The 26659-nt window shown below is 43.6% G+C and overlaps 1 protein-coding gene across 2 annotated transcripts in view; it reads left to right on the top strand.

Moving 5' to 3' along the window:
- The window catches only part of MECP2 (methyl-CpG binding protein 2), a 60321-nt gene that overhangs the window by 11890 nt on the left and 21772 nt on the right, over window positions 1-26659 (top strand). Inside the window, exon 2 of one of the 2 annotated variants that reach the window (XM_074359275.1) lies at window positions 15564-15685. The exons of the other annotated variant lie outside the window; for it this stretch is intronic. The gene's annotated coding sequence lies outside the window, so the exon portion shown is untranslated. The remainder of the gene's footprint in view (window positions 1-15563; window positions 15686-26659) is intronic. 2 annotated transcript variants of the gene reach the window in all.

Below are 26659 nucleotides of genomic sequence, written 5' to 3'. Positions count from 1 at the left end.
AATCGTAATTAGTAGTTAGGGAGGTTGAAAGTCTTTTTTTAAGTGATATCACCCTATAAGAAAATGTTAGTGTAGCTTGTAAGCAACTGTATAAAATTTCTTAACCACTTTTCCAGGTTAAGAAGATAAAACAAAATGAACTAATGAAAACTTAGTATTTATTAAGCTCTTTATTTGTTAGTTACATAAGTAAAGTTATCATTGTAGGAAATTTAGAAGATACATGTGGAAATCATTCTAGAAGTTCCACCACGGGGAGCTGTAGCTATTTGGTGTGTATCTTTCTAGACTGAGGGTTCTGGCTCAGGGTGGAAAAGTCTGGGGCTTTGTGACCTTGGATGGGAAAAACACTACTTTATTTTCACTAACCTCTCATTGAAAGTTCAATGACGAAGGTAAGCAACAGATCATGGTAGTATTAGGAGTACCTGTGACTTTGTCACTGATAGAGATCAAAGATGCTTTTCTATCATATTATAGTTACAGATACTTTGAAATGTCACTTGTGTTCACCAAGTTCAAGCTTAGGGTAGTTATTAGACCCACTGCCAGATCTGTTTATTTAATGGTTTACTAAGGAAGAACTGTAGCACCAGTTCTAAAAGTATGTTGTTCATCAATTTCTATACATTTTATTTTATGCATTTCAAAACATTCCTCTGAGGAGGGCCAAAGGGACCATGGCAGAAAAAGGTTAAGAACGCCTGTCATGCACATGATACCATGCAACTCCAAATACAAGAACAGCCAGCACTTGAGTAGTCACTTTGTTGGGGAAAGAGACCAAGGAAAGCCCTAAAGCACATGTGGAATAAAGGAAGACAAAGTGACGTTAAAACTTAGTTCAGATTATTGCATCAGATATCTTTGTGAACATGTTTAGCGTTTTCCAGATACTGCGCAAAGTGCAGTGCAACTAAAACTGGTAAATAATAGCCAGAAAGTTACCTTTGTTGTTGGCACTTTAAACATCCTCCTGGAGTCTTCCTTATGAACCCGTGTGCATGCATACATACTGTTTTAGATAAATGGGATCATGTTCTAACTTGCCTTCTTTCCTCAATGATAATGTTGTAGGGAGAAAAAAGGAAAAAAATAATTTAAAAAAAATATAGAAATAGAAATAGCAATTAAAAACCTCCCTACAAATAAAAGTCCAGGACCGGACGGCTTCACCGGGGAATTCTACCAAACATACAAAGAAGAACTCATACCAGTCCTTCTCAAACTCTTCCAGATGATTGAAAAGGAGGGAATACTCCCAAACTCATTCTATGAAGCCACCATCACCCTGATACCAAAACCAGGCAAAGACACTACAAAAAAAGAGAATTATAGGCCAATATCACTGATGAACATAGACGCCAAAATCCTCACCAAAATTTTAGCAAATAGAATCCAACAACACATAAAGAAGATTATACATCATGACCAAGTGGGGTTCATCCCAGGGACACAAGGCTGGTTCAGCATACGCAAATCAATCAGTGTAAAAAAATTATAATGTAGATAGCTTTCCATGTCAGTAAAAATTTATTTTTATCATCACTTTCCATCAGAATAAAAATAATTGTATTTTCTAATTGTAAAAGTAGTATCTGTTCAGTGAAAAAAAAAGTTTTTAGAAAATATAGAAAGAGGAAAAGTAAGAATTGCCCATAAAACTGCCATCTACAGATGGGTAGCATCTGGATGATGTTTTTACATCATTGTTTTTAATGACCACATGACATTTTATTGATGGCTATGCTTTGATTTAATTAGGGGTGTTTCCATTGTTTCTGTGCTTTCATTGCTCTGAATGATAGCTACCACTGTGTGCTGACCATTCTACTCTGTGCCCGTGTCTCTAGCCTGCATCTATAACCTCCCTTTTGAGCCCCACATTTGATGGCCTCATCAGTATTTCCCCTTGAGTTGCTCATGAGCATCTCAAATGTAACAAGTCCCAAGCAGAATTTTTTTTTTTTTTTATATTTTAAAGTGTGCTTTTTTTCTTTTTTTCTCTTTTAGTTGAAATAGAGTTGACTTACAGTGTTATGTTAGTTTCTGGTGTACAGCAAAGTGATTCTGTTATACATATATATATATATTATTTTTCATACTCTTTTCCATTATGGTTTATTACAGGATATTGAGTATAGTTCCCTGTGCTATACAGTAAGACCCTGTTGTTTATCTATTTTATATATAGTAGTTTTGTATCTGCTAATCCTAAACTCCTAATTTATCCCTCCCTCATCATCTTTCCCCTTTAGTAACCTTAAGTTTGTTTTCTATACCTGTGAGTCTGCCAAACAGAACTCTTGCTCCCCCCTCCTTAAATCTGCTTCTAGTTTCTGTCTCATTAAATAGCATCAACATCCACCAAGTTACCAATCTAAAATTTTAGGATTTGTCCTTGATTCTCCTCTTTGTCTTACCTTCCTCTAATTCACCAGCAAGTCCTGTGGACCTGTACATTCAAAAATTACCCCAGAACAAGCCACTTCTCACCATCTCCACTAAGACCTCAGTCTAAGCCACAGGTCACTTCTCAGATGGATGCAGTGGAACTTTGGGTGATATATTGAACAGCTTCACTGACAGTTGTGGAACACTACATGTTTCATAGGCCTATTTGTTATAATGACACTCAATTCTAAATGATGGGATTGGTCCACATTTCTTAGCTTTTTCATCTGGCGATACTCTTCAGTTTAAGTACCAAGTTCCTTGCTGCTCCATGCTGAAGGATCTGCAGTTCATCAGGCTGTCATCCAGTCATTCATTCCATGATGGAGTTAGGTGTCTATAGTACCTGAGGCACTGTGGTAGGCAGGCTGTAGGGTGACTGAGAAAAGATTGGTATCTTTCCTCATGGAGCTTAAGTTTGGCTGGAGAGACAGACTTTAAAAAATTCACAAGTAATTATGTAATTACAGTGGGTTACATGCTCTGAAGGACAAGTACGGGGGTGACGGGGTGCTCACTGAAATCATGTGTAATGCAGGGACAGCCCAGCTTTGGGAGGGATAAGGAAGCCTGCCCTAAGGAAGCAGTGCTGAAGCAGGGAACCAAGGGGTGAACAAAAGTGGACGGGACAGAGTGGAGGATGGCTTTCCTGATGGAGAAGAGCATGTGTGAATGTGTCCTGAATCTGACAGGTGCGTACCATCTAAGGTGCTTTAAGAAGCCCTGTGTGGCTGGAGTAGAGTGGGGTGGGGGTGACAGTGACAGAGATGTATACAGGCTAAGAGGTTGACAGGCTGGGTGTAGGATTTCTGATGTTAATGTCAGAGCAGTGGGAAACTATTGGAAGGTTAGGTTGTTTGGATTTTGATTTTTTTATCGAAATATTACAGCCACTTGATAACAACATAACCTCTCTCAAAGGGGGTTATGGTGAAGACAGTAGTCTACCTCTTCCCCTTCCTGTTCCATGATCCAGAGATGCCAGCTTTTAATGGCTTCTACTTTTAGTTTCTTTGATGGTTACTGTTGAAACTAAATAGTATGCTTATACATCTTTCTTGATGTGACAACTTTGGAGAATTATATTAACTCCCAGAAATGAAAGATGACTTAGCTTATTACATCACCTCCCTTGTTGAGATTCATATTCATTTTTTCTGTAACTTTAAACTTTTTTGCATTCCATCACCTTTTGTCCATGTGGCACTTTGCCTCTATGTAAGGGGATATCATGACCCTGCATCAATATAAATGCTAAATCTTTGTCTTTGATTACAAAGTTAATTACCAAATTCCAAAGTAAGGAATTGGTGTAATAATCACCTCAAATGGTGGCAAAATACTTGACATTCTCTCTTCTGTTCTCTTTCATGTCGATATGGACTTGTGGAGTTTTATTTATTAAATGCTTTACGATTCAGCTATAGTCTTTATTCTTTTGATTAGATTATTCCAGATTGGGCAATGATGTTTCCTTTATCCTGGCACCTGTGTCCTCTTGGCATACCCTCATTAATTAGTCTTTGAAAGAGTCTTTTCTTTCTGGCACATTCCATCTCAGTGTGTACTTTTCCTACCCTGGAACTGGTTCCAAGAGCTCTGGTTCCTTTTAGTGGGAAATGGTATTTAGAATCCAAGATTTGGTTGCTAGATGTGTGCAGTCTTACTGGGGTGACATTGCATCTAGGCCCTTTCAGTGGACAAAGCTAGAAAATATACTGAAAAAAAATTTTTAACTCATAAATATATAATGATATCTACAGTGGAAATGTAACATTAGCACATTTGTATTTATTATTTTATCCTTATATCTTTTCCTTGCAGAATAGTTCATTCCTAATTTAATATAGTTGCTTATTTACGTTATCTTGTAATATACATAAAATAATTATAAAATTATTATTGAATGTTACTGCTAACAATAAAAATCCTGAATGAAGTTTAAGGCTTCTTTTTGTCCTTAGGACATATCTCACCAAGGATGTAAAATCAAGATTATTGCATTCAAAAGACACCTGAGGGATTTGCTTCTGGTTGTAGTGAGGTAGCTCATTTTGGACTACCTCCCGTGTAAATAACAGGCAAAAACTCTGGACAGAAATAAAAACAATTATTTAAAGGTAGTAGAGAAAAAGCAGGCAGAAACTGGACAGAACTTGATACTTGGAAGAAGGGAACTGCATTAGGTGAATTTCCTATTTGTAATAGCTTTTCACCTGAGGGCAGTCCTAGGCAGTGCTGCTGCTGGGAGACTGAGACTTGAATAGAGACCTACAGTCTCAGGGGTTGAGGAATCAGAGGACTGAGGGCAGAAATCCTGGAAAGCAGATAGCCTTGGGCAGGGGGCCAAATTTTTCATATAAACTCTGCTAAACTCCAGCTAAGGCAAAAGAAATGAACTGAGGTTGTGACTGCTACCCTCCATAGGGAAGACAGTTTAGAGTTTTAGTTTTACCAGATTAACTGCCTGCCAGAATATAAAATTGGTGCTCTTCATTGGAAAATAACAGAATCCAGAGTCTGACAGTGTATTACTCACAATATCTAGACATTTGAAGAAATAGGAAAAATATGACCCTTACTCAAGAGCAGGGGTAAACAAATTTTTTTCTGTATGTAGTGACTATTTTAGGCTTTGCAAGCCGTACAGTCTCTGTCACAACTACACACAACTCTGCTGTTGTGATGCAAAAGCAGCTGCAGAAGGTATGTGAACAAATGGGCATGGCTGCATTCAAGTAAAATTTTACTTTAAAAAACACACAGTGGGTCAGATTGGGTCTGCAGGTTATAGTTTGCCCACCCCTGGACAAGAGAAAAGGTGATCAGTGGCACCTTACCCCAAGATGATCCAGATGTTGGAATTAGAGAAGGATTTTAAAGCAACTGTTTTAAGTACTCTTCAAGGACATAAAATATGCTCATAATGGAAGAACAAATTAGTAGTCCAAAGTCCAATCATATCAATAATACATTAAATGTAAATGGACTAAACATTTCAGTTAAATGGCAGAGATTGTAAGGTGAATTTAAAAATAAGACCCAGCCATATGTTGTGTATAAGATAAACAGTTTTAAAATAAAGACACAGTTAGAGTGAATGTAAAAGGATGGGAAAAAAATAAACCATAAAAACAGTAAGCATAGGAAAGCTGGAATGGCAATACTGATATCCGCGCCCCCCCCCCCAAAGAAAAGACAGGCAGACTGAAACAAAGGATATTACCAGAGATAAAAAGAAACATTTCATGATAAAAGAGTCAGTTCATCAGGAAGACATTAACAACCATGAATGTGTATGTGCCTAATTACAGAGCTGCAAAGTGCATGAAGAAAAATTAGAATTAAAGAGAGAAATAAACAGATCCATAATCATACTTGGCTATTTTAATACCCTTCTCTCACTATTTGGTAGAACTAGAACTAGATGTCAGTAAGGATGTATAAGACCTGAACATTACCAACCACATTTATAGAATAACACACTCAACAGCTGCAGAATACACATTCTTTTCAAGTGTACATAATACAGTTCAACAATGTATCTTTTGCTGGACCATAAAAGAGGTCTCAATAAACTTCAGAAGCTTGAAATCTTACAGATTATGTTCTTTGATCAGAAGGAATTAAATTAAAAATCATAACAGAAGATCTAGGAAAACCTGCAAATATTTGAAAATCAAACCACACATTTCTAAAAAACCCATGGGTCGAAGAAGAAATCACAAGAAAAATTAGGGAATATTTCAAGCAATAATGAAATATAATGAAAATACAACATACTAAGTTTTATAGGATGAAGCTTAAGTACTAATAGAGGGAAATTTATAGCTTTAAATGCATTTATTAGAAAAGAAGAAAGGTATAAAATTAATGATTTAAGATTCCACCTAAGAAGCTAGAAAAAGAAGAGCAAGATAAACCCAAAGTAAATAGAGGGAAAGAAGGAAGTGATAAAGGTAAGAGTAGAAATTTATGAGTTAGAAAACAGACAAAGGTTAGAGAAAATTAAGAGCCAATGTATATCAACAAAGTTGAAAATCCCCTGGCCAGACTAATGAAGCTAAAAAGAGAAGCACACAAGTTAAAAGGGTACAGGCATAAAAGGGTACATTACTAAAACTTCTTCAGACATTAAAAGGATTATAAGGGAATGAACAATTAAAATTGACAAACTTGGATGAAATGGACAGATTCCTTGAAAAACAGGACATACAAAAATTGACATAATATGAAATAGAAAACAATAGCTCTTCATCTAGGAAAAGGATTTTTTTTTTTACATTATCAAAAAAATTTTCCACAAAGACATCTCTAGGCCCAGATGGTTTCATGAGTGCATTTTATCAAACATTTGAGAAATAACACCGATCTTGCATAAACATAAGCTTTTAGAAAATAGAAGAGGAAGAAGAAACACTTGATAGTTTATTTTATGAATCTAGTATAACCCTGATACTAAATCTTACAAAGACAGTACATAAAAAGAAAATTAGAGATCATTATCCTTCATGACTATAAATATAAACATCTTAATAAAATATTAGCAAATCAAATCTAACAATATATTAAAGAGATAATACATCAACCAATTGAGACTTATCCCAGGCATACAAATGCGGTTTAAAATTTAAAAACCAGTCTGTAATTCACCATATTAAGAGAATAAAGGAGAAAAACCGTGTAATTATCTCAATAGATATAGAAAAAGTGTTTGACAAAATTCAGTGCCCATTCATAATAGAAACTGAGCAGATTAGGAATAGAAAGGAACATCCTCATCTGATAAAGTTCCTTTAAGAAAAAGCTACATATAAGTTGTATTTAATGGTGAAACATTGAACATATTACCCCTAAAATCAGGGAAAAGTTCTAGTTAATATGATAAGGTAAGGCAAAAGATAAAAGACATTAATATTAAAGGGAAGTAAAACTTTCATTTTGGAGGTAATATGGAAAATTTGAAAGAATGTAAAAGAAAGAAAAACAGGCATACTAGAACTAAAAAGCAAATTCAGCAAGGTCTCAAGACACAAGGTCAATTATGCAAAAATTAATTGGAAAATGAAATTTGCAATGGAGTACAATTAGGAATAATTTAATGAAAAATGTATAAGATCTGTACACTGAAACTGAAAACATTGTTGAAAGAAATTAATGACCTAAATAAATAGAAAGATACACCATGTTCATGGATTAAAAGACTAAATAATCTTTACAGTGATTCTAAAATGTATATGGAAATGCAAAGCACTTAGAATATCCAAAGCAGTCTTAAAAAAGAACAGAATTGGAACACTTAGACTACCTGACTTTGACTTACTGTTAAATCTGCAATAATCAAGACTGCTTGGTACTTGAATAAGGGTAAACACATAGTTCCGTGGAATAGAACAGAAAGCCCAGAAATGGACCAAACATCTATGATTGTTTGATTTTTAAGAGGCGCCAGAGCAATTCAGTGAGAGAAAGGAAAGCCTTTTTAGCAAATGGTTCTGTCTATACCAGACAAAAAGGAACCTTGACCCTACCTGTATGAGTTTCCTAGGGCTGTTGTAACAAAGTGCTACAAACTGGGTGGCTTAAAACTAAAGGTGTCGTCAGCCCATGCTCCCCCTGAAACCTGTAGGGGAATCCTTCCTTTCCTGTTCCTAGCTTCTGGTGGTTTGCTGGCCACCAGTCTTTGGTGTTCCTTGATTTGCAGCTGCGTAACTCCAGTATCTGCCTTCCTCATTGTGTGGCATTCTCTGTGTTGTGTCTGTGTTTTCATGTGGCTGTCTTCTTATAAGGACACCACTCATGTTGGATTAGGATCCTACCCTACTCCAAGATGACCTCATCTTAACTAATTACATCTGCAAGGACCTTGTTTCCAAATAAGATCACATTCTTAGATACTGGGGGTTAGGACTACAACATCTTTTTTTTTTTTTAATGGAGGGACTGGGGATTGAACCCAGGATCTCGTGCATGTGCTCTACCACTGAGCTGTACCCTCCCCTCAACATATCTTTTTTGAAGAGGACACATTTTAACCCATAGCACTACCTCACACTGTACATAAAAATTAATTCAAGATGGATTATAGACCTAAATATTTTGAAAGCTAAAAATATAAAGCTATTAGAAGAAAATATGGGAGAATATGTTCACAGTCTGAAGTTAAAGGTTTCTTAGGATACAGAAAGCAATGATTATTAAAGGAAAAAGTGGATACATTGGACGTCATTAAAGTTTAAAACTTCTACTCTTCAAAAGATGATATTAAGAAAGTGAAAAGATAAGTTACTGAGAAAATAGTTGAGACAAGTCATAGAGAAAATAGACAGTCATATATCCGATAAAGGACTTATGTCGAGAATATATAAAGAACTCTTATAAGTCAGTAATAAAAAGACAACCTATTTTTAAAACAGGAAAAGATTTTAATAGATATTTCACAAAGGAAGGTATCTGAATGGTGAGCAATATTCTTATGAGAAAGTCCTAACAGAGAAATGCAAATTAAAACCACAATGAAATACCACTACACACCCACTGTAATGGCCAAAATTAAAAACCGACACCACCAAATGTTGCTGAGGATGTGGGGTGGGGCTGCCTGGAAAGAAGTGCAGAGGAACTTCTGTGGCCTTCGTGACATCTGTCTTGATAGGGGTTTGGCTTATACAGGTGCCTGCACTTGACAGAACTCATTAAATGATACACTTAAGATTTGTCATTTCACTGGATGTAAATTTTACCTTAAAAAATTAAAATGAATTTTCAACTCCAGTTAATTATTTGTATGCTGAAGTGTTTAGGGATGAAATGTACTGGTGAACTTTGAAATACATCAAAAATAAGATGGATAGATTGGTCGCTGAAGCATGTCAACAATGGTAGAATCTAGGTGATGAGTATGTGGGTTTTCTTTGGACAATTTGTTCTATTTTTCTGTATGTTTGAATTTTCCTTTATAATATGTTGGAAAAAGTCACTTGGAATAATTCTTTTCTGTGTGATTGTGTTACTAATTTGATACACAGCTAGGTTTATTTGTTTTCAGTTTTACGGTTTGCTTTTTTTCTATTTTTGGAATATGTATTTAGTGGTTTGCAAGTCAAGCCTAATTTAATTGAGGAATTGCTACTTCACTGAACTTTCTTTAGTTATGATTGTAATAATGATTCTTTATATTCATAGGCTATATGCACGCTTTATGTACGTGTAAACAACACATATGGGTTTTGTAATTCTTGTTTTGTTATATTTATTTTGATTACACTTATTGAAATGCAATTTGGTATCTGTTGAATATAGTATAGCAGACTTGAATTTTAAAAAAAGCCAAGCCTGAATGGTAACTAGTTGTGTGGAGGTGATCACTTTGTAATGGATACAGATGTCAAATTATAATGTTGTACACCTGAAACCTATATATTTTTTAAAAGTTCAAAAACTTTTTGAACTTTAAAAAGCCAAGCTTATACAATACTCAGAAGTTTTCAGTTTCTTGCTCATCCTTTTAGTGTTTCTTCTTGCAAAGATAAACCAATAAATATATGTATTGTTATTTCTCCTTTTCTTACGCAAGAAGCTCACTTGATGGAGTGTTTTGCATCTTGGTTTTAGTTTGTTTTCACTCCGTCTCTCCTGGAGACCTCCTGTCAGCGTAGACGCCCTCCTTGTTGATGGTGGTGTGCAGCGCTCCCTTCCGTACTCTTTGTGTGCAGACTCCATTGTATAGATGAACCACGCTTTAGTCAAGTAGCTCCCACATTTGGGCACTTTTCAGTCTTCTCCTGTAGTAAACAATGCCATACTGTTGTTTTGTATTTGTAGCTAACCCATTTTTAATCTCTGAACTCTTATCATCTGTTTCTTGTTTGTGGATGTTTCTGTTCTGGTTTTACAGCTGAGTTTTCTTCTAAAATATGAGAATATTATCTGTTTCCTCTAGGGACAGAATTGGTCTGTTTTCCGTGTTGCTGGGTCTCTTTGGGTTGGGGACAAGAGGTCTGAGTAGGTGGCACACTGCCCCTGCTCTGGTGGAGTCACCCATTTCCTGTGGAGTAGCTCCCCAGGGCAGGGGGGTTGGAGTAGGAGTTGTGGGGGGGACAGGGCAGACTGACCAGCAGACTTGGCTTTGGTGGGAAACATACAGGGGTCAGCCCTCACTCCGGGGACCCTCGGAGGCCAGAAAGAGGTGGGCTTCACCTGGGCTGCTGCCAGCCACACCAGGAGCCTTAGGGAGAAGGAAAGGACGGTTCCATCAACTGATTTAGAAAAGACCATTTTGTTTCTTGCCTGTGGAAGGAAGTGGCACCTTGCCACTCTAGGTGTGCTTCGGTGACCAGCCCCAGTGTCATCAGCTGTATCTGGGAGCTTGCTGAAGATGCCCAGCCCCCAACGGTCCTGGACCATAATCTGACAGGTCGATGACCTGTGCGTACTTACTGTTGGAGGGGCACTGCTTACCCCTGGTCTGCTCTACGAGCCCCTCTGGGGTTCTAACAGGCGCACGGGCCCCCACTTCCTTGTCATACGTTCACTCTGTCCCTTAGCCAACATGTTCCTCCTCTTTCCAGCATTTAGAAATTAGTGAGACATATCTCGTCTGTTCGGAAGTCCCCTCCTGCCATTTTTTCTGTCGTCTCTGTTGGAGGTTTCTTCCTCTTCACACATCTGTACTTTGTTTCTTTGAGGTTTGAAGGGCTAGGTAGCAAATGCATGTATACAGTTGGTCATCCTCTAGTGATAGATTTAAGTGAGAAACTAGCTGTATTGTGGTGAACCTCATCAGAGGTGGTGAGGACAGAAGCCAGGTTGGAGTGGGTGAATGGGTGGTGAGGGAGTGGAGACTGGGTGTAGATGACTTTTTGAGAAGTTTGTTGTGATAAGGACCAGAGAAATGGGGGTGGAGTGCGGAGTCTTCATCAGGTGGGTGGCTGTGAGAGCACGTTTGCACAAGGAGGTGGAGGTAGAGGAGACAGGGTCCTGGAAGAACAGAGTCCTTGCTTGGAGAGTGGCCATGGGAGGGCAGGCTTCTGGCAGGCACTTCCTCTTTGAGAAAGGTGGAGAGGGTGGAAAGTGCATGGATCGTCTGTGAAAGCTCAGGAATCTGGTGAGAATTAGAGCTAAAGGAGAAGCAGGTGAGCTTACAGGACAGCTGCAACAAAGTACCCAACAGTGGATGGATTCTCAGTGCAAGGGCCAGAGGTCCCAAATCAGGGTGTCGCATGGCCCCACTCCCTTCAGAGACTAGGGCAGGATCCTTTCTTGGCTCTTGTAGCTGCTGGTGGCTGCCTGGAAATCCTAGACGTTCCTTGGCTTCTGGTCTCATCACTCCAATCTCTGCTTGCATCTTCACTTGGCCAGCTCTTATGTGTGTGTCTTCTCACCTGAAATACAGGAAGATCTCAACTCAAGATCTTTCACTTAATTGTATCTACAAAACTCTTAGTCCAAATAGGGTCCCATTGACAGGGTCTGGGGGTTAAGACGTATACATACCTTTTGGGGGCTACCAGTGAACCTGCTGTAGAAGCCTGTCCATCTCCAGGATAGAAGGGCCCAGGCAAGGTCAGGAGTCCCCACAGAACAGTTCTTTTCAGTGGAATCCAAGCTATAAGCAGATGGGCAGTGGCAGTTCAGTCCGATTCCATGCAGCATAGCCACAGGAGTTTGGCTAAAGGCGTTCATGGTAGATTTAATCAGATGCTTGTCTCGTCCTAAGTAGCGCCTGCATGGCTCCTTGCTGTCTGGTCGCCACGGTTTGGCAGCTGTAATAGGACAGCTCTCATTATTCCCTGAAAAGTCTGTGTAGTTGAAATCACGTGTTACCTTAAGTCCATCCTCCTACTTCTGTACCTACCTGTTCTATGATGAGACACGGAAATGAAACATTCAGAAGTGAAAGTATGTAAAATTGTGTTCTTCGAGACAACTTTTTAAAGATGCACATGCTCTGAAGGATCACCACATCTTTTTATTCTTTCTCAGAGTCAGGCTTTTACACTGGCCGGTGCTGGTGCCGGACGATTTAGCCCTCACCTTTGTCGTTATGTCCCGCTCGCCGCTTCCACTCCCAGCACCGTTAGTCCTTTCCACACTGCAGGCACTCGGGTACCGCTGATGTTCCCATCTTTTCTCTGGCCCTTGCCTCCCTTGTATCCTCACACATCTTCCCATTGTAGATGGCAGGGCGGTCGTGAGTACTCCCTGGAGTACCACCCCCACAGCTTTGCCACTATCTTGCTTTGTCATGCTCAGTTTAATGAAGCCCCAACCCTGGTAAAACCCAGTCACCCGCCTGCCTTGCTCCTGCTCTACCCCGCAGCTGGATGTAGCCTCCTGGTTGCTCCCATCTCAAGGTCATGTCCACTCACCTCAGGGGCACTTCACACTGCCTGACTGCCATTCCCCAGTCTCTCCTGGCTTCTCCCACCCTCCACCGTCTCGCAGCTGATCCCTCACTTCCTGGTGCCTGGAGAGCAGGGAGCCATCAGAAGAGAACGCCCACAGGCCCAGCACCCCGTTGCCAGCGTCGGCCCGCACTCCCTGCTCCTCTCCTGCTCTGGGCCACCTCTCCGGCCCTGTCCCACATTGGAGATTCCTCCCTCAGTACCGGGTCCTTCCCATCCCCACCGCCTGCTGCTGCTTCTCCCACCTTGACACCAGCTGCTCTTGGCCCCAGCACCTCTCGAGCTTCTCTGCTTCCCTTTTCTAGCGGAACTCTTCTTTGACTCTCCACATGCTCTTCTGAGCCCTTTCTAGTCAGTCATTTGCCGGCACAAATGGTGACCTTTATATTTTCAAATCTGAGGGCCAGTTGTCACTTCTCCTCTTCCCTGACCGGTCAGCATCAGTGACCCCAGTATCCATGTGAGTCAGTCCCTTCCCTCTCCTGGGGCTCTCCGCCAGAGTGCATCTCCTCAGCTGGGCCTATGCTGACTGCCCTGTTTTTTCCAAACCATAGCTTTGGTCCCTTTCTAATAGAATAGGTGACTGAGTTTATCTTAATTGTCTGTTGTCCCTGCTAGGACTGACATCTGCCAGGTGGGGTTGTTCACTGTATTCACAGAGGTAGCTCAGGTGCCTAGGATGGTGTCTAGTGCCCCTGGGTCCTCAGGAGGTCCTCGGTGGGTGTGTGCAGGTCCCTCTGTGCCCGTGTGCTGTCGGCGGGCCTTGGGCTCATGCTCCTCTCCACCCTCACTCCTGAGGGGATCTTATCCAGCCTTGTGGCTTTTTTTTCCATCTGCCAGCCACTGGTAACCAACTTGATGTCTCCAGGCTGATTGGCCCCTGTGAACTCTGGGCCTGTGTTCCCAGTGCCAACTCAACAGCTCTGCTCAGCTTCTAACAGGCTTCTCTAGCTGTACCTGGTCAAGCCGGAGCTCCCAACCCCGTGCGTCTTTTCTTTCCCTGCTCTCCCCTTCCCAGTAAGCAGCAACTCCATCTTCCTGCTCCTCAGGTCAGAAACCTGGTGCTGGTTACCCAGAATACTTTCTTTCAGACCACAGCCCACTTGTCCACAAACTCTGTTCATTCTCCCTGACAAGTTCTCCCCATCTCCGCTGTTTCCATCTTGGTCTGAGTTCTTACCCTCGCTACCTCCCTCTGCCCTTGACCCTGCATCTCTGTTCAGTCCTGCAACATGTGGGCTCCCCTCTCACTCTGAGTTAAAGCCAAAGTCCTTACAGTGGCCTCCAAGGCCCAGTCTGTTCACCTCTTCTGCCAGTCTGCTGTCACTCACCCACTGTGGCCTCCTTGGCCTCCATGCCCCTCTCTGGATCCTCCAGGTACAGCCCTGCCTCAGGGCCTTGACCCCTGGGCTTCCCTATGTTGGGGACGTTCTTCCCCCAGGAATCACTTGGCTTCCTTTGTGGTCTCCCTCAAGTTGGCTTAAGTGTTGCCTTCCCAGTGTTGCCCTCCCTGAAAATTGATGCCTGCCCCCACCCCACCACTTTCCCCTGTTAGCCCAGCACTTGTCATCATCTGCCGTATATACACTGCTTTGCTTGTTGGTTTTATTTGTGCTTGTTCACGTTCTCCCCCACCCCCCTTCCCTCTCCCTTTCCCTCCATTAGAGTCTAAGCCCTGTGAGGGCAGAGGGGTTTTGTTTTGTTTTGTTTTGTTTTGTTTTTTTGCCTCTTCCTTGCTGTGTCTCCAGTGCCTTGAATCATGCATACTTATTAGGTGGATGGATGGATTCTGCAGTGGGACCTTGCCCTCAGATTTTGTCTTAAGCTAAGAGGGACAGAATAGAATGCAGCCTGCTCTGCTTATTGACTCATTAGCTTCTATGTGGCCAAGAGGAACAGTATTGTTTATGGTTTAATCAGATCTACAGTCTGGAGTAGAAGGTACACATAAAGGGCAGATGTGTAGAGTTAGAGTTTGAGTCACTTTGGGGAGATTTGCAGCTATCCAGAAACATGGAGGAAATTGATGAAAGTCTAAATAGCACCCACATAGTTCCCCCACTTTTTAAACATAAAGAACTTGTTTTATTGTGCTTCACTTTATTGCGCTTCACAGATAGTGCATTTTTTACAAATTGAAGGTTTGTGCAACTGTGCATCGAGCAAGTCTGCCGGTGCCATTTTTCCAACAGCATTTGTTCAGTTTGTGTTTCTGTTACATTTTGGTAATTCTCAGAATATTTCGTACTTTCTCATTATTATATCTGTTAAGATGAGTTGTGATCAGTGATCTTTGATATTACTATTGTGAAAAGATTACAACTCACTGAAAGCTCTGAAAGAAAATAGTATTTTTTAGCAATAAAGGATTTTTAATAAAGGTTTGCACATGTTTTTAGACATAATGCTGTTGCACACTTAATAGACTACAGTCTAGTATAAACATAACTCATATGTACTGGGAAACCAAAAACATTGTGTGACCCACTTTATTGCAGTATTTGCTCTTTTGTGGTGATCTGGAACTGAACCCACAGTATCTCTGAGGTCTGTCTGTACATCCTTTATGAATGTATAATTTAACAGCATGTTTTCCCAACGCAGCTTTGCAAAACAGGAGAAATGAATTTTAAAAAGGCTGTCAGGTGCCTTTGCAATCTGCAGCTTCTTATTTGTGTAACAATAGTTGTGTTTTGCCAACAGATGTGCTGCTTAAAGTATTCGTGAGAATGGCTTCTGTGATTCTCTGCCTGACTGGATGGAACCTCAGAAGCTGATTCCTTTGAAGAGGCTGATACTGCCCACCCTGGCTCCTAGACCTGGAGGTCTGACCACTCCTCCCTTGGGCCCTTAGCGACCCCTGCAGACATCTGGTGCAGGCCCTGTAGTTTTCTGGCATGTAGCTTTTCTCCTAGTGGGTCATGAGCTTCTGGAGCAGAGACCCCCAGGCGACTCTTTGGGGCCTTCCTTGCATATTTAGTACAGTGCCTGGCATGAACGACTGATGTACTTCATCCTGGGTCTCCTGGGGGCCGTAGGAGCAGGGTTCCTGGCTCAGCACACAGCCTCTGGGCACACGTGTGCGCACGCCCGCTAGCTGGGCCTGGCGCCCAGGCTCCTCAGCAGGCCCGGGCTGCTCGCCTCCCTGCTCGGTGACTGTAGTGCAGGAAATTAGGCTGCTCTGGCTAATTGAACTTTCTGAGTCTTCAGCAGTTCAGAACCGGTTTTGTTTTTGTTCTGGTCAGGTGATGACACCCACTGCTATAAAGGAAAGGAAAGGAGTCTGGTGTAGGAAGTGGTATGTTGTATCATTAATTGTTTTAGTTTAAGCTTTTTATATTTTTTTCAGTGAGGCGAGTTTTCTTTGAATAAATAATGCTGGGAGCTTATCGCATAGAAGGCATATGTGTTGTCTTCAGTACAATTCTGAATTATCTGGATTTATTTTTGTCTCTTAAATTCACTTATAAAGAATTCAAAGGCTGCATTTTTAGCCAACAAATAGGAAGAAAGAATCTCAGAATTTATTTTTTTATTTTTCAGTAACTCAAGTTACAGTGATTGTGATAACTTGGTGAACAAAGTGTATATAGCAAGTAAACATCACATATGGCTTATCAGGAACATTTGGCGGAGGGGGGCTTCTGAGTATCTTGAAACCTTTTTTGTGTGAAAAGAATCCCCTACTCTGTGGATCGTGGGCTGAAAACAGGTAGATCCTAGCTTCTACTTAAGAACGCTTGCAGGTGGAGTTGGAGACTTGTGGTGCTCTCCTCTTCTGTGTGCCCTGAAGTCTGGAGGCAGGCTATCCATGGCTATTGTGATGGCTCCATAAGTATGTGGGATCTAGAGCCCCTCAGTCTTTTTCCTCCATCACCCTGAGCAGGTGACTTCCATCTGCAAGGTTGCCTGTGGAGACATGATGGCAGTTGCAGCTCTAGCCGTTTTATCTTCTCCAGGGAAAGACGAAAGACCACTTGCTGGCTCACCTTCCAGTCCCGTTCAGTCATTTCCATCCCCATGTCCATCCTCTTTTTCTGAGAAACAAATAGCAGTTCCAACAACAGTTTCTCACTCATGGGTCTGGGTCAGCTGTAGGATGAGGGCAGATCTGTTTTCAAGCCTGTCCTTCCAGGCCCCAGGAGGGAGAAACAACTGCCAGGGATGGTCTCTTCTTAGGTGGATGTCAGGAGCCCAAGAGGAGGACGCAGACACCCAGAGGCCTTTTAAAGTCTCTTCCTCCTCAGTGCCGTCAGTGAAGCCAGACGTGTGAGCTAGTGCAGAGACAGTGAGTGGGGAGGTGTGCTCTGCCCCAGTCCATGAGCCGGAGCAGGCGGGAAGAGGGATAGGACAGGCAGAGCCCTCTGCTGTGTTCTCATCAGCCAGACGTCGTCCCAGCTCTGCTGGAAAGCTGGGAAATAACTTTCCTTAGCTGGGCACGGGGTCCTGTTAAGAAGACAGAGGGCCTGGGTGCGGGAGGACAGCTAGCAGTGCCTGCAACAGGGGACAGATATTCCTGCCCCTTGGTCTCCAGAAGTTGGGGAGTGGCAGTGATACCCAGGCTTGGCCAAACCCATTCTATCCTCAGGGACTTTGACTTTTGAGAGACCATGAGAGAGAAGTCATGGTAGTGGCACATGCATCAGGAAGCCAGCAGTAGTGGCTAATGTCTGATGATGGGGTGGTGGTGCCGCCCAGGGTGTGTGTCCTAACCAGGCGGTCCCTTTAGTACAACCTTAGCCTTGTTTTCAGTCGTGCAGCTGCTGTTCTGGGCTTAGTTTTCTAGTCTTCTCTTCATTCCCAGGTTCTGCCACAGAACTTCTTCGTGACTGGAGTTAGCTAGAGTTGGTTTCTGTTGCTTGCAACCCAGGACCTTGATGCTTTCACAGCTTTATCTTGAATAGAGTGGACAGACATAAGCTTTTTAAACCCCGTCGCTTTAGGATTAAATTCCAGCTCTTTCACCTAGTAGCTTCTAGGTCACTTTTTCCTCCTTGAGCCTCAATATTGCCTTTAGTTAAATGCTGCTTTGATGTGTTGCAAGCATGCAATGAGGTTGTATGTAAAGTGATGATAGTGAAAGAATTGGGAAAATGTCATGGTCTGAACTTTTTGATTGACTTCTCATTTGGGCGATAGGTTAGTAACTTAGGAGTACTGAGAGCAGCTCTAAGGGCCTTTCTGGGAAGTGGGTGAGAAAGGCCAGGAAGCACTGCTGGTGCCCACTGTGAGCAAGGCCTCCATCAGAGCACAGAAGTGCTTGAAAAACAGAGGCTGTTTGGTGACTGAATGAATGAATGAGTGCTGGAGTGCAATTTCTTGGCATTTGGGCAAGTCTAAAGTGTTTGGGGAAAATAGTTCAGCTGCAGATCACCATGCAGAGAATCATCCTAGATTTAATGCCTCCCATTGGACAGTGGGAACAGTGCTCTTGGGCTATTCAGCAGTCACTGTGAGTGTACCTGGGCAGATTTTTACATTTCCTTTCCATTCTAGACTTGAATGCAGCAGTTCTTATTGTTAACTTACTACCAGTCACCACTAATGAGCAAGGAATATGAACAGGAGATTCAAAAGAAGAGACAGCTGGCTAGTGAACATAGGAAAAGAGTTCTGCCTCAGTAATAACCAAAGAGACACAAATGACAACAAAGAAGATACCATTTTCACCTGCCAAATTTGTGAACATTAAAAGGACAGATAGAAATACAGACAAGACCTGGCAGCAGCTAATATTAGGATTGGCTCCTGCTGCAAATGTCACCCTCCACCTCCTGGGCTGGTCTGTGCATACAGTCAGGTGAGGCCTTTCCTTGTCTCTGGGCGTATCTGGTATTGAGCAGCTGGCCCATGCACGTGGTTCACCACTCAGGGAGGACAAACTCTAGAGTGACTCTTGGTCTTTGAGTCTGCCTTGTGCCACCCAGGCCCCTCTGCAAGGAACAGCTGCTTCCAGGGGCTTGTATGTGTCCTTTGAGGTGTTCTGTACACATACACGCCCTTGGAAACCTATTTTTATTTCCATACTGTACTTGCCCAGGTCAGTGTGGCTAATGTATATTTTTGTCCATTTTGTCTGCATTACTAAACTTACTAGCATGAAGTTATGCTTATCTTTTTATAAACCTCTGTAACATCTGTGTTTGTCTCCTTTTTCATTCTGGTGTTGTTACTTGTTCCTGCTCCCTTTTTTCCTTGTCTTGGTAGAACTTTTGTCCGTTTTCTAGTCTTTCAGAGAGTGAACTTGTGGCATTGTTGTCCTTTATTACTGTATGTGTACTTTCCCGTTCATTAAGTTATGTAAAATTTTATCTCTATTATCATATCTTCTTTCTTAGGGTACATTGTCTGGTTTTTTCTCACTTCTTAAATTGTAAAGTTAGTTCATTGATTTCCAACCTTCTTTTCAAACATAAGCATTTAAAACTGATGCCCAAACTGTTTTGGCTGCATCAAGTTTTGATGTGTAGCATTACCGCGTAAAGTCAGCTCGAAGGTTTTTTTTTCACTTTTTTCCTTTAATTTTATTCCTGATTTGTTAAATGTTTTATGTTGTACAACATGTTTTTTTTAAGGTGTACAATGTGATGCTTTAAGGTATTCATTATGAAATGATTACTACAATTGAGTTAATTAATATATCTCACTTCACATAGTTAACATTTCTTTGGGTATGTTGGTAAGAACATTTAAGGTTTACTCTTTCAGCAAATTTCAAGTATACCATATAGTATTGTTAACTATAGTCACTTACTTTATATTAGAGCCTCAGAACTTACTCATCTTATAACTGAAAGTTTGTGCTCTTTGATCATCATTTCCCCATTTCCCCCATCTTCTAGCCCCTGGTAACTACCATTCTATTCTCTGTTACTATGAGTATGACTTTTGAGTATGACTTTTAAAAATTCTATATATAAGTGAGATCATGTAATACTTGTTTTTCTGTGTCTGGCTTATTTCACTTAGTGTAAGTTCCTCGAAGGGTTTTTAAATTGCCTCTGTGATTCTTTCTTTGACCCATAAATTATTTAGAAATGTGTTTTTTAAATTTCCAAGTACATGGCTTTGGGATATTTTTTCCTAGTTACTGTTTTAAAAAATCAAGTTCTAGCTAAATGGCACTGTGCTCCAAGAACGTGGTCTGCGGGGCATCAGCCTCACGGCTCATGAACAATGTGACCGCTGGGACCAGCATGGGCTGTGTGGGTCAGAGGAAGTGTCCTCTCTTCTTCCTGTTGTTCTGCTTGACCCCCCACTGCTGGGGAATGTGTGTCACAGTCTCCTGCTGGGCTGCTGGACACACCAGTGTCTCCGTGGGCTTTGTTAGTTTTGGCTTTATTATTTATTTTGAGGCCAGATTTTCAGTTTTAGAAACCATTTTGTCTTCCTGCTGAATCAAACCTTTGGCATTATGAAGTGGCCCTCTTTGTAACTGACAGTGCTTTTGCCTTGGATTTTGCTTCAGAATCTCACAGTAGTGCTGCATGCTGCGCCACCTGTGTTTTTGGTCAGCACTGCTGCTATTCATTTTCCTCCCTTCTGTGTATGTATGGATTAGATGTAGCTCTTGAAAATGGCAAATAGCTGGATATTTTTAAAGTCCATTCTGTCTGTTACATCCATTAGCATCTATTTAATTACTGATGTATTTAGATTTGTTTATACCATTCTATTTTGTGCATTTGATTTTTTCCACATTTTCTGTTCTTTATTTTTTCTCCTTTCTTGCCTTTTCTTGTCTTTAGTTCATTTTTAAGTGTACACTTCAGTGGCATTAGATATATTCAAATTGTACTATGCACTCTTGGAATGAGTTTTAATTGGTGTCGTATGGTATATGTAGTGTCACATCCTGCTTTTTCTTTCACTTACCATTTGAAAATAGGACATAAGCATCCCCACTGTTATGGACTAAAGTGTTTGTATCCCCCCAGTTCGTATGTTGATGCCCTAACCCCAAATTTGTGAAGGATGTTTGGAGGCGGGGCCTTTGGGATGTCGTTAGGATTAGATGAGGCCATGAGATTGGGGCCCAGTGGGATTAGTGCCCTTAGAAGAAGAGACACCACAGAGCTCACTCCCTGCCATTTGAGGAGGACACAGCAAGAAGGCAGCCGTCTATGAAGCAAGGAGAGACCCTCACCAAGGACTCTGCTGGCACCTTGATCTTGGACTTCCTGCCTCCGGAACTGTGAGAAATATGTGTCTCTTGGTTAAACCCCCAGTCTGGTATTTCGTTATGCCTGCCCAAGCTGACTAAGACACCCGTTAGGAAAAACAGTGAACATCCTTTTAAAGCTACCTTACATTCCATTACAAATTCCATGTGTCTTCTGTCTTGGCCTTTTGTTGTTCCCACCACTGACCTCTGGATACCCCATATCTTCTTCATGCCAAGCTTTCCAGAAGAGTATTTTCTGTGCATGATCTCCACGTCCCCACTGGTCAGCTCCTGGGATCACACCTCCACTCAGTCTTTCCCCTCCCAACACACGCATGCCGTGGTTCCGGACCAGCTGTTGTCTGCCTGCCCCATCAGGATCCGCTCATGGGATCTATACCAGCCCACACGAGGCAAGCTGGGCCTCTCCATGGCCTGTGAAAATACTGATTTCCTTCTTGCAGCTCTTCACTGGCAGAAAGGGGAGTTAAACCCTGTCATAGTCTTTGGCCCTCATGTTCTTGTCCCCTACCCTGGCACTGGGCTCTGTGGGCGTCTCTCCACTCATTCTCAGATGATGAGGAAGTTACCTGTTGCTGCCTGTGCTCCCTGCTCGGCTGAAGCCGCGGAGGGCAGTGACCGCCTCTGCTCACCCACCACAGCCTGCCCTTGTCACCTCTACTGTGGCACTTGTTCCTCCTCTTGTTCAGGGAGTGACACAAGTAGGTCTGTCTGAGCTCTGGGAGGAAGGCAGTTGGCAGGAAGGGGTGTAGCTCTTTGTTTTGTTCCCAGAGCTCAGATTTACAAAGTAAGTCCGCCTAAACCTACAGGTGGCATGTTTAACACTTGAACCAGAACCTGAGCTCAGCTAGGCTCAAGCGCCCCAGAATTTTTGCCTTGTTCTTGAGCCACCCCAATTCGATTTGTTGATGCTGGGAGTACGGAGAAGTTAAGGTCGAAGCGCGTTTATGAAAATTATCTTAAGTTGAATTAGATATTATTAACAAATGAATATCTGTTAGCTCCAGGAACCTCTGATCTTCCAGAAGGTGATCCCATGGACCCTAGATCTCCAGTTAGCTGAACAGGTTCTTCCCCATCAGGTGCTATCCCATCCCCCACTGCCTGGGTGCCTGCCATCTCAGGAGCCTCCAGTCAGCTGCAGGTCAGTCCACAGGGGAATCTTTGTGCTTCAGCTGACGTCCCATTAGGTGGCGACAAAGAGCGCCAAAAAGAAGTATGAAAGGACTAGAACTTGTTTTCCTTCGTGTGAGAAAAAAGGCTCATGGGCATATGTGCACGCCAATCAGATGTTACCACACAAGGCACTTGAAGGTTCTTTGGCCTTTTCCCCCTTCCCATTCTCCTCCCATTTGCCTGCCCTACCACCCTCCTGCCTCCCCCAAAATAAGGTGGATAGATCAGAAGCCGTAACAGCCAAACCCCTTGCCCTCTGGTCTGTGTCACAGTCGATTGCAACGCCAGTCACTCCAGCTGGGAGCCCTGCTTGTCATTCCTTTATTTCTCCCAGCTTTCTCTCCTCCATCCCTTCCGCCACCGACCTGGGCCAGGCATTCCACCTCTCTCTCTGGGACTCTGCAGTAACTCGCCACCTCTCCCACATGTCTTCTACCTTCTGTGCAGTCCCTAGTGTCACACCCCACTCTCTTGCTTTACACCCAAGGGTGTCCACCCTCTCTTCAGATGCTGCCAGGACCCCTAACATGCCTCCTCTCTCTTCAGTTAGCACCCCTTTTCTTATACATGTGCCCCTTGACCATGCAGGATGGCTCTCATACTCCTGGCCTCTGTCCACGGTTCCCCTGCCGTCTTTCCTCCTGCCCCTTGTTCCTGAAGACTCAGCTCAGCTATCTTTTCCTGCAGGGAGTCCTTCCTAGGCCCCCAGGCTCCATCCGGGTTAGATCTCTCCTCTCGAGCTCCCACCTCCCCAGAGAGACCTCATTCCAAGAGGGCAACCAGTTGACTGTCACAACCCACACACCCCGGACAGGAGGAGGAGCATGTCCTCTCTGTTCATGGTCCACATGCTCATAAAAAGCACATTGTGACACTCATGCCACTCAACTCCCTGTCACAAGCCTGCCCAACACCCTGGACAGTCTCCCTCCATTGAAGACTTGTTGCCAGGCACACAGTCTTTGCTGCTGTCCCCAACCCTTCCATCCCACAGGTGACTTGAGTGTGCACGTAGAGGGCCCTCCTGGTGCCTGGCTCCCTGTCTTTTGATCACCTATGCTCCAGTGACCTCAGCCACCCATTGCTGAAGTGACAACCTGGACTTTGTCATCACTGGAAACGGCCCCCCCCTGCCCCCGTGCAGCTCTGGCAGACAGCTCCACTGGTGACAGCGGCTTGCTATGCTCCCCAGGAATCTCCATTTCCCTCCTCCTCAGTTTCTGCCCAGTTCTCTGTTCCCACTTTGGCCAAGCTTTTCAAGACTGGGCTACTCCCTGTTGCCCTTTCACCTCAGACTTCTGCTCAGTGCCTGGTGGTGTCCGACGTTGCGGTGGCTGGTGTTGAATCCTCCTCTTAACGTGGTTCTTCCCTCCTGGAAACCCCTCCCCTGTGTCTCTTCTGGGACCGCCTGCACACTCTCCTGGTGCAGCATCACTGGCTTCGTTGGCTTTGTTTTCTTTGGCCACTTTCATATCTGAGCCCCCTTCTTTGTTTCGGGAACTGTCACCTCATCTTATGAGTTGATGGGAGGCCAAGCGACCTCTGACTGTAGTCACTAAACATGCCAAAGGCTTCTTTTCATAGTTTCCCTTTCAGCTGGGATGGTGGTCAGCTGACTACATCCCAAACTACATCCCGCTGCCTGTTTTTATAAGGTCTCACTGCATCCCAGCCCCACTGCTTCCTTTGTGCGTTGTCTGAGGCTACTCTCCTGCTCCACTGGCAAGCTGAGTGGTTGTGAGAGACCGTGTGGCCTGCAAAGCAGAAAATATTTACTGTCTCCCCTTTATAGGAAAAAATGGCCTAAGACCTGCACGTCAGAGCCACTTGCTCTAGGGGAGCAGAGCCAGCAGGGGGAGGACCAGCGGCCAGTGCTGCCCCCTGCAGGGTGGCAGAGGCGGTGCTGGCTGCCCTGCCCCAGCCTGGCGGCAGGATTTGCAGTATTGTTTCTGGCCAACTAGATTCAAACCTGTTTCTCCAACCCTCTGGCCACCTAATAGCCTTTCCCCACCCCCCACCCCCAGTTTTTGTTATTGGAGTAAAATACACTTCAAAAACTTTTTATCATTTGAACCATTTTTAAGTATATACTTTCATGGTGTTAAGTACACTTGTACCATGCAAATTTCACCACGTTCCACCTTCCAGGAGCCATTCAGTCAGGTGCTCATCTGTAAATGAGCTAGAGCTGCTCTCCGTTGCTCGCCACCAATACTCTGGTCGTCCTCCTACTACCACATCCTCTTTATCTCCTTTGCTGACTCTTTCTCCTGTCACGAGTCCAGACATAATATCTAATTTTCTGCCCAGGGCTCACATCTCAGCTGCCCTCGCTCGCTCACCTGGCTCTGCAGACCTCTGTGCTGAGGACTGTCAGATACCTGTCTCAGGCCTAGATCTCTAGAAGGCGAAATGCCTCAACACTGGAAATGTGAAATACAGAAGTCAGAGCCCTTTGATCTCGGGCGCTTCCTCTGCACCCCGCACACATGCGCCCGCTGCCAATGGCCCTGAGACCAGCTGCTGCACCGCCTGCTCAGAGTCTGCAGCCGCCCCTATGCAGCAGGCCTGTGGGTCACTGTGTGCATTCCTGGCGGGGAGTGCGGTCAGCAGCCAGCCGCCAGTGGCCTGCTCCTTTGGGCTTGGCCTCAGCTGTGAGAACCTCCTACCCTGGTCACGCCATTTCCAGGGCAGTGCCTGGGGCGGGGCAGAATGAGGGAGGGTACAAACCCCTCGCCCTGCCCTGCTGCCCAAGGTGGTCTGGAGCTATATGGGGCCTGCATTGCACTTGGCTTTTTCCTCCGCCCAGGTTGGCTTCCTCTCCCTCCCATTCACAGATGTCAATCCCTAATAAATGTTTAGCACCCCAGACTGTGAGTCTGCCCTGCAGTGCTCGTGTCCCCCCACCCCCTCGTCCCCCCTCACACTGTGTCTTCCATATAGTTAGAGTGAGCTTTTTAAAACTGTTCATCTGATTGTGTCACCCCCCTGAGAAAAGCCCTTTCGGGCCCTCTCATCCCTCTTGGAATAAACTCTAAAGTCTATTGCCCGGAAGCAGGGCTGGCTTCCTAAATATGCAGCCTATATGATGCCCAGGGCTTAGAAGAGCCACGCTTGGTTTAATGCTCTATTGCGGCAGTCTCGAAATCCTCTATTTTTGAATAAGAGGCCCTGCAAATTATGTAGCCAGGCCTGCCTCAGTTTGAATTTCTCTGCCTTGCTTTCTTGGCTCCAACCCATCACTCTTGCTTTTCCTGAAATCTGCTAGATTGTTCCTTGGATCAAGGGTTTGGCTCTTACTGCTCCTTATGCCTGGGCCCCTCTTTATATGACCAGCTCCCTTCGGGTGCCCGAAGAATTCTTTGACCAGGGTCTCTCTCACTGGTGAGTGTCCTCTATCACATTTTCCTGGGAACATGGTGTGCTCTTCCAGGCTGCAGATGCAGATCGACTTCATTTCAGGTCAGTTCTCTTATAATACATCTTTGATGGCATCTTTGTTCCATATTTTGGGTTCCCTACTACAGGGACACAAATTATCCTTATGTTGGATTGTCTCTGTCTCTCTTCCGATGCTATTAGCTTCACTCTAATTGCTTTAGCTTTTGTCTTTTTCATCTGCATTTTCTGTTTGTCTAATTTGATTTTCAGCTATGTGTGTTCTGTTTCTGGCTGTTTTTAAATGTATTTATTAGTTCTGTGATGATGTGTTTTGGTCTGCAGTTTGTTTCCCTGGCTTGGGAATTTGCCCTTTCATCTGCCTCTGTTTTATCGTCTCATCTTTGAACTCTTACTGAGAACATGTTCTTATAAAGTTCTGAGGAATTTCCTTCCTTTCCTTGTGGTGTGTTCTCTTCTTGGTGGGACTTTGCCTTTCCTGGGAAAGCCATCTCCCTCCCTTGTTTTCATTTGGCCGTAATATGTTTCTGGAGTTATCATGTCGTTTCTTGTCAGCTTGGCTCAGGCTTAGATGGCCTCGTCCAGCCGTCCTGTGTGCTTCGGTACAGCAGGGCTTCTGGCCCTCTCTTCCCGCTCTCTCAGCTTCCCTCGCACTGCTTTCCCCTCTGGGCATCGTGAGCTCGGTGCCTTGTGGTCAGAGAGAAGCTGCACAGCTGTGGGACCTACAGTCGGGGGTACTCTTCAGCAATATCTAGAGTCTCCTCTCTGTCCTAAGAATTGTGTTAAATGTCTTACACCCAGGCTCACTCTAGCCACTGGAGGGATGTGGGAAGGGGGCAACCCAGGCTCCCAGTGGTTCCCTGCCTCCGTGTGCACCCACGAGCAGTTGCCTCCCACTCACTGGGTAGTTGACCTGTTTCTCCTACACCTCCCAGCAGGAACGCCTGTAGTTCCTGGACCAAAAAGCAAAAAGTCCCAGACTCCCACCCAATTGCTTCTTTCTAGCTTATGAGATGAGAGGTCTCGGGGTGTTGTGGGC

Source organism: Camelus bactrianus, chromosome X (assembly GCF_048773025.1).
Source record: "Camelus bactrianus isolate YW-2024 breed Bactrian camel chromosome X, ASM4877302v1, whole genome shotgun sequence".
Classification (NCBI taxonomy): Eukaryota; Metazoa; Chordata; class Mammalia; order Artiodactyla; family Camelidae; genus Camelus; species Camelus bactrianus.
This window is presented reverse-complemented; position numbering and strand designations above follow the sequence as displayed.